The following is a 7,349-nucleotide window of genomic DNA, read 5'->3' as shown; positions in this document are numbered from 1 at the left end:
GGGGTCGGGGGCGTCGGCGGCGCGCGAGGGGCGCGGCGGGCGCGCAACCCGCTCCTGGCGTGCTTCACGTGAGTTAGTTGGGAGTGGGAGGGGTTTATGCGGGCTGCGTCGATGCCGGGGTTGTCTGATTTTACGGCAGTGCCACCCCTCACGCAACCCTGCTGGATTTTCCTGCAAGTTGCCTTCACACTCCAGGGGTCATCAGCATTGTTCTGGCCCAACCTCTGTTTGTTCACTTGACAACAGCAGTCCCCTGGCAACCCCCCTGTGCCCACCCCAAAATACACAACACCTGCTAAACGCCTGGCAATGTACATCAACATAGCAGCATGCACAATACCGCCCCAACACACATCCGCCGCTCGCCGCCCCCGCAGCTACCCCGGCTACGATGACGAGGACGAGGAGGGGGAGGGCTACCGCGGCGGCGCCCTAATTGAGCTCGAGCCGTCGGTGCGGCGCAGCCTGCGCCACGAGCGCGCGCACGTCAAAGTGGCCCACCAGCAGCGCAAGTTTGATGGTGGGTGGCCACGGCTGGGTGGTGATATCAGAGTTCGAAGTGTGCCAGAGGTGGTGGGGGGTAGAAGGCGGGGATGGGGAGGGTCGAGGGTTGTTTCATTGGGGGAGTAGGGAAGAAGGAGACCGCTCGCATAGCGGGGTGACCCTTAGTTCGGGTGACTCGGTCTAACGGGGGGCCTTCTGTGGGCACTTTGGGGTGCACAGCTGCAATTCAGGGTACCACGGGGGAGAGGCTCACATGATGAACCTATAAACGCTTGGACCCTGTCCGCCCTGGCACTCGCCAAACTTGCAAGGCCCTGTGGAGCCAGTGTCACCCCTCGCATGCTCGTGGGGATGACGTGCCTGACCTCCTACTTTGCCTTGATGCTCAAAGCATTGGTGCAATTCGTACAAAAAATCTGCTGGGGCCAGCGCCACGCATGTGTCAAACACACCACGCATGACCATCACCTTCCTCCACCACACCCTGTCGGCCCCCCTCCCGCCGCGCCGCCAGCCGCCCTGGCCGCCTTCAGGGAGCAAGAGCGCCTGGTGGGCGGGCAGCTGCGCGGCCTGGCCATCGACGCGTCCTGGCTCAAGAGCTACGCGGTGGGGAGCCTCGTCGCCACAAAAGAGGCGCTGCAGGTGTGCTTACGAGTGGGTGCGTGTGGGGCGCATGGGCGGAAGTTGGGGTTGCGGAGGAGTGTGGGGGCGCGAATGCACGCGTGTGTGCGAGCGTCCATGGCACGTGTATGAGGGAGCTCGGGCTTGGTGTTTTCTACGGATCGCTGTAGGGTCTTGTGCATTAATGTTGACTAAACCAACTTGCATGGGGATGGGGGGTGCAGCGCCCTGCCTGCGGACTGAGAGTGGTCTCCACGCACCCAAAAACAAACGTGAAAAAAGGAAAGAGGAGCCCCCATACAGACCCCTGCGGAGGCACGTCTGGACCGCACAAACGCAACGCACTCCTGCGCTCCCCACAGCACTTTGTTGTTGCAGCACACTGGCATAGTTTAGACCCCGCTCTCCAGCGCGACCTTGCGCATCAGACACAGCCGTAACAACTCACGTCGGCTCCTTGATCCACGCGCACCGTACAGGGATCACTCTGCTGCCTGTGGTGAGCATAAAACAGCAGCAGAGAGATCCCTGCACACCAAAACACAGCAGCAAAGTGATCCCTCCCAGCCCGCCCCTGCACAGCATCAACACTATACCCTGCCGACCCTCATCACACTAAAACCCCCAATCACCCTACCCCCGCCAGCTGGGCGTGGTGGGCATGCACAAGACCAAGCAGCCCCTGCCCTCCTTCCCGGAGCGGCGCCTGCCCGGCGTGCCGCCCGGCGCCCTGGCTGAAAACGTGGACCTCGCCGGCGCACTGCCAAAGGTGAGCGCGCAGGGCCTTGAAAGGACAGGTTTGGGCCAGCGCTGGGGCGGTTCCTATGTGGCATGCAGCTTCCCAACTTCAGCAGCACGTGTGTGTATGGATGCTCATAGGTGCCGGGCGGACGAAGCATCTTTATTTGTCTCAGCACAAACCTCTCCCCGGCCCCCTCCCCCCCCTCTTGCTGACATGGCAATGCTGACGTGGCACTGCCCGTGTTGCCGCCCACCCCAATGCCAACCCAACCCTGCTGCCCTGAACCCCAGGGCGTCGACCTCATGCGCCCCACCCAGGGCCCCGCTCGCGCCCTACTGATGCCGGAGCACGTGAGCCGCGCCGTTGAGGGTGTTGGTGGTGGATTCTTGATTTGCTTTTGGGGGGGGGGGGCGAGGGACCATGTGGAAGAGTTGTGAACATGAGCACCGCCAGGGGTGCGAGGCGTCGCCGGCTTATTATGGAGTATTGCTGCTGGTGATTGTTTCATCATCAACGCCGTAGCTTTTCGTCGCAGCATTGTGCAAGGCATGCATGCCCCGGGCCGGAGGCAAAGGGTTGGCTGCAGGGGGGACTGCCCCAGCATCGCCAGCAGGTGGTGCTGGGGCGGGTGATCCCCATCCACATTGTGGGCACCCAAGTGCCCAGGGAACAGCAGGGACCCTCTATCTCGTGTGCTTGGAGGAGCGTACCTGCCGTGCTCCTTGTGCGACCCGTCAGGCGGCCGCAAAACTGCATGCACAACGCCAACACCGTTTCGCGCCGCCCGACCCCACCCCATCCCACCCAACGCCCTCAACACCCTTGTCATGCACCGAACACCCTCCAACCCTCTTGAATGCTCGCCATCCCCGCGCCCCTCCCCCATGCACGCCCCCCACGTATCACCGTAGGTCCACGCGCACCGCGCGACCGCGCAGCCCCTGGAAACCTACGCCCGCCCCGACGTCTCCGGCCTCGAGCGCGCCGCCACGCCCCCCGCCGGCGCCGCCGACGTCGCCCTCTCCACCACACAGCGCCTCGGGGCGCCCGCTGCAGCAGCCGGCGGGGCGCCGGCGATGCCGGCGGCGCCTGGGGCCGCGGGGGCTGAGGGGGAGCTACCTGGGGAGTTCAGCCCGATGGGGGGACGCATGCGTGAGGACTACTACGAGCCTGGCCAAGGGGACGGCGGGTACGGGTACGAGGAGGGGCGGCCCTGGGGGGCCGAGGGGGGCCCGTTTGAGGGCCGCAGCGGCGTAGTGGGAGGGGTGCGAGAGGAGGTTCGTCGTGGAGAGGAGGAGGGGCGCGGCGCCGCCGCTGCGGAGGCAGGCATGGGCGGCGCGGCCCCAGAAGGCGGCGCAGCGGCCTACGAGGGTTATGAAGCGCCACTGCAGGGTGGCCACGAGGAGGGGCGCGGCGTCGCCGGCCGCATCGGCGTCGGGGGTGGTGCGGGGTACCGCAAAGGGGGCGCCGCCGCGGCCGCGCCGGCTGGCGAGGGTGACGTGTGCGGGCGCCAGGAGTTTGTTCAGGAGGAGGACAGGCCGGTCGTGAAAGAGCGCGTGGAGAGGTGCGTGACGGCTGCAGGGCGCGGGCTAGGGGTGCCATCGTGGGTGATGAAGGGGGCGCGGGGTTGGTCTGTGTTAGGGGACCGTTTAGCGCAGGGCGAGGAGGCATGGAGCGTTTGTTGACCTCATATGTCTTTCTGCACGGACTGGCCCCCCGGTGCGATGCAGTGGGTATGTGTCCTGCTGATTTTGCACAGGTGGTTCAGGGCTTTAGTAACAGGAAGCGCGTTACCCAGGGGAGCGATGGGTCAGCAGGCTCAATGGCAGATGTCGCCAGCCCCTGGGCTCAACAACCGCACCAACCGCCAACCGTCAGGGTCCTGGAACACCGGCCTGTTGAGAAGACGTACGTAACAGAGACGAGGTTTGCAGGTGAGGGCTGCGGATTTGTAGGCAGCAATCCCTCTTGCTCCAGGCGTAGCGAACAGGCATGAGTGATGAGTGGGGGCTTGGAGGCTGGGTGGGGCGGACAGAGGCGGCGCAGCTTTTGACTCGCCTGCTGTGAGCGCCGCGGTGGGTTTGGGAAATCCCGGTGCATCAGACGAGGCGTCATCCACCTGTGCACCTGTCGTGGAGTCGGTTACTGCGGCAAAAACTGGATCGCTAGAACGACTGAACATCGGCGGCTGCTCCCAACACGCGCACAGGCGAGCGCCCCGTCGCCGCTGCCACCCCCGAGACGCCGGTGGGCCCTATGACAGAGCGAATTGTCGAGCAGGCAGCGCCCGGCCCAAAGTGCCCTCGCGAGGACGTCCCAGTTGCAGAGCGCGGCTCCGCCATGGAGGGCATGGGGCGGGCCGAGCTTGCCGTGTGATCCCGCTCATCGCGTTTGGTGCGGCGAGGGGTGAGATCAGGGGTTTGAAGTTTGGTTGACAGCTGCTCGGCACATCTGCGTGCTCATGTCAATGGGGGTTGCCGGGCTGCGCCTGACTGGTGTTGTTGCATGACAAACTGGAGGTTTGATGCGATAGTCAGCGCTTGCTTTTGAGGAGTTGTAAATCACCGTACGGTGGAATTTGTGCTAAAAACTATGATAGACTGATTACATTTTTTGGATATATAGTGGCGGTGGCGTGCGAAACCTGCTGTGATGCAGTGAGCACACCCTTGACTGCTTGTCCTTGACCAGCCAGCTTGCCAAACATATCAGTGCTATGGAGCAGGATCTTCTCATTCAGGGCTTGATGCATCCCTGAACAGCTCAATTGGATGCATGCTGACACCTGCGCTTTCCGCCAGGCGCTCGCTTTGCGGTAGTGCTGGTGACGTCAAGTGCCGCGTCAAGCCAGGATAGCTTCGCCCGGGATGACATGATATGTTGCATATGCATGATAAATTTGACAATTTGCCGTGGTCAGGTCACAGACGCTGCAGTGGCTGAGCAGCATCGTCCCAGCCCGATCTTGAACGCTGCTGCTGCCGGCAAGGCAAGCGTTTGCATGGTTGAAGAATGCAAAATCTCCTATCAATCACATTAGCCGAGGATTTTACCTCTAGCGGTTGAGCCAAGGTTGCAGCTAGATCAACCTCTCAACTAGACTGTATATCGAGCTCCTCGCTGGATCCTTGTGAAAGAATAACATTTGTTGAAACCGTTCTGCACAGGCTTCGTTCGCATATCGTCCAGTCCACCCTCATGCAGCATTGCGCCAGCACAGCGACGATGCCCGTGTCGCCCTGAGTCCCACCGCCCCAGGCGATCGCCGCGGCGCCGCCCTGGCCCGCGGCGCCGACGGCGATGCGCGCCGCGCCGCGTGGTCCCACCATGCCGTCGGCGGCGGAGAGGGCGATGCTGGAGGTGCTGGAGTCGGACCTGCGGGCGCTCTCTGCCGAGGCGCGCCGCACCGACGGCAACCTCGCCACCCAGATCACGGGGTGGCTGCAGCACACGGACTACGCGCAGATCAAGGAGAGCGCGGAGCGCGCGGTGCTGAAGCTGCGGGCGGTCGCGCAGGACGGCGGCGGGCTGGCGGCGGTGCGGGAGGCAAAGGTGCGCGCGTCAGGGGCTGTGCGCGCTCTGCCCGCCGGCACAACTTTGGGGTTCACAGTGTCGGCTAGGGCTATTGTGTACCTCAGGCGCATGAGGGCGCGACAGCAATTGCCACATGCGCACTGGAAATGGAACGCGGGAGGGGAGCAGCGATTACTCTTTGTGCACCGGCATTGATGTCAGGCATGCACGTTCGGCATTTCAGGGACACGCCGCAAATCCACCAGCGGCGCAAGCAGCACAAGCTACAGCACACAAGCAGGAGCAGCAGTAAAAGCAGCAGTAACATCGACAGGAGCAGCAGCAGGTGGAGCAGCAGGCGAAACAATAGCGGCAGCAGGACGTGCCGGGAGCGATGGTGGCGACAGCGCCCTTGGCCGCAGCCACCCCAGTGGCCGCACAACCTGGCACCCGCGCCCCGCACATGCACATCGCCTCCAGCGGCCACCGCAACCCCCTTCTATCCATGCACCCGGCCACGCTCCCCCAGGAGGTGCTGCGCCCCTTCCTGCTCGTCTGCGAGAGCCGCAACCCCCGCCTAGTGGGGCTGGCCCTCGGCTCCCTGCAGAAGCTGCTGGCCCACGACGCCGCGTCCCCAGAGGGCCGGCAGCAGGTGCTGGGTGCGCTGCTGCAGGTGGAGCGCAGTGGCGACGAGACGGTGCGGCTGAAGATACTGCAGACCGCGCTGACGCTGCTGCAGAGCCCCTCTGCAATGGATGACGAGGTGGGGGGGGGGGCTGCTGACAAGGCAGGGGTTGGGGCGCTGTTGACGGGGCAGGGGCTGGGGCGCTGCTGACGGGTCAGGGGAGGGGCGTGCGGCAATCATAGAGGGGAAGGGGACTGGCAAGAGCGGGGCTGCCCGGTGAAGGGGGGGTGGCAGGCAAGGGGCTCACCCGGGGTTCATTGAGCATCCAAGGCGGGTGTGGGGTCCGACGCGTCTCTAGTTTGGCGCAGCGCTGGAGACCCGTGGGGCGGCGGTGGGCTGCGCATGTGCGTTATTCCCAGCACTGAGCCCCTGGACAAACACTCCCCGACACCCAACGCCCAGACACCAAACGCCCCAACACGCGCCCCATGCAGGCAGGCGCGGGGCAGGTCCTGTCGGTGTGCTTCCGCACGTACGCGCAGGGCAGGGGCACCGCCACGGTCAGCAGCACCGCGGCGGCGACCATCCGCCAGGCAGTGGCGATTCTGTTTGACCACGCGGTCGTCCCCGGGGGCGCCCCTGGCACCTCCACCTTCCACCCGGCTTCCCCGGCGCTCGGGCAACACGGCCACGCCGCCTCCACGCCTCAGCTGACTCAGCCCCACCGCCTGTCCCTCGCCGACCCGGGCGGCAGCGGTGGCAGCGGCAGCAACGCATCGTCGCCGCGCCCGTCGGGCGCGCCCGGCGCAGCCGCGCGCGCCGCTGCGCTGCGCGCCGCGTCTGGGCGTGAGCGGGCGGCGCTGCTGCTGCTGCTCGACCTGTCAGACATGTGCGGCGGCGCGGCGCCGAGCTGGCTGCGGTGCCCCGTGGTGGGGCGGGCGTTTGTGCTGGACCTCCTTGAGTTTGTGCTGCTGCACAGGCCACAGGCCTTCCACACCATGGAGGCGTTTGGGGACGTCCTGCGGGACAAGGTGCGGCTGCGGGTCCTGTGGGGGTCAGATGTGGGGGGCCAGGGAGGGGGCGAGTCAGGGGGAGTCTGAAGGCCCCTGGGGCTCGACTTCCCAGCGCGGTGCGGTGCGGTGCGGTTTGCGCAGGGGACGCCAACATGGGGCGGACTTGCTTTTGCGGCGCAGCGACAGCCCTAGCGCGTGACCAGCGTCCGAGGCGGCGCCCTGTTACCACCTTGGCCCGACCCCACCGGGCTCCTTCCATCGCCACATCCCCCTGTGGACATCAACAGCCCCACTTGCGCGCTTGCCGCCCCGCCCCGAGCCAGCCCCCTCC

Source organism: Monoraphidium neglectum (genome assembly GCF_000611645.1).
Source record: "Monoraphidium neglectum strain SAG 48.87 unplaced genomic scaffold scaffold00542, whole genome shotgun sequence".
Taxonomy (NCBI): domain Eukaryota; kingdom Viridiplantae; phylum Chlorophyta; class Chlorophyceae; order Sphaeropleales; family Selenastraceae; genus Monoraphidium; species Monoraphidium neglectum.
This window is presented reverse-complemented; position numbering follows the sequence as displayed.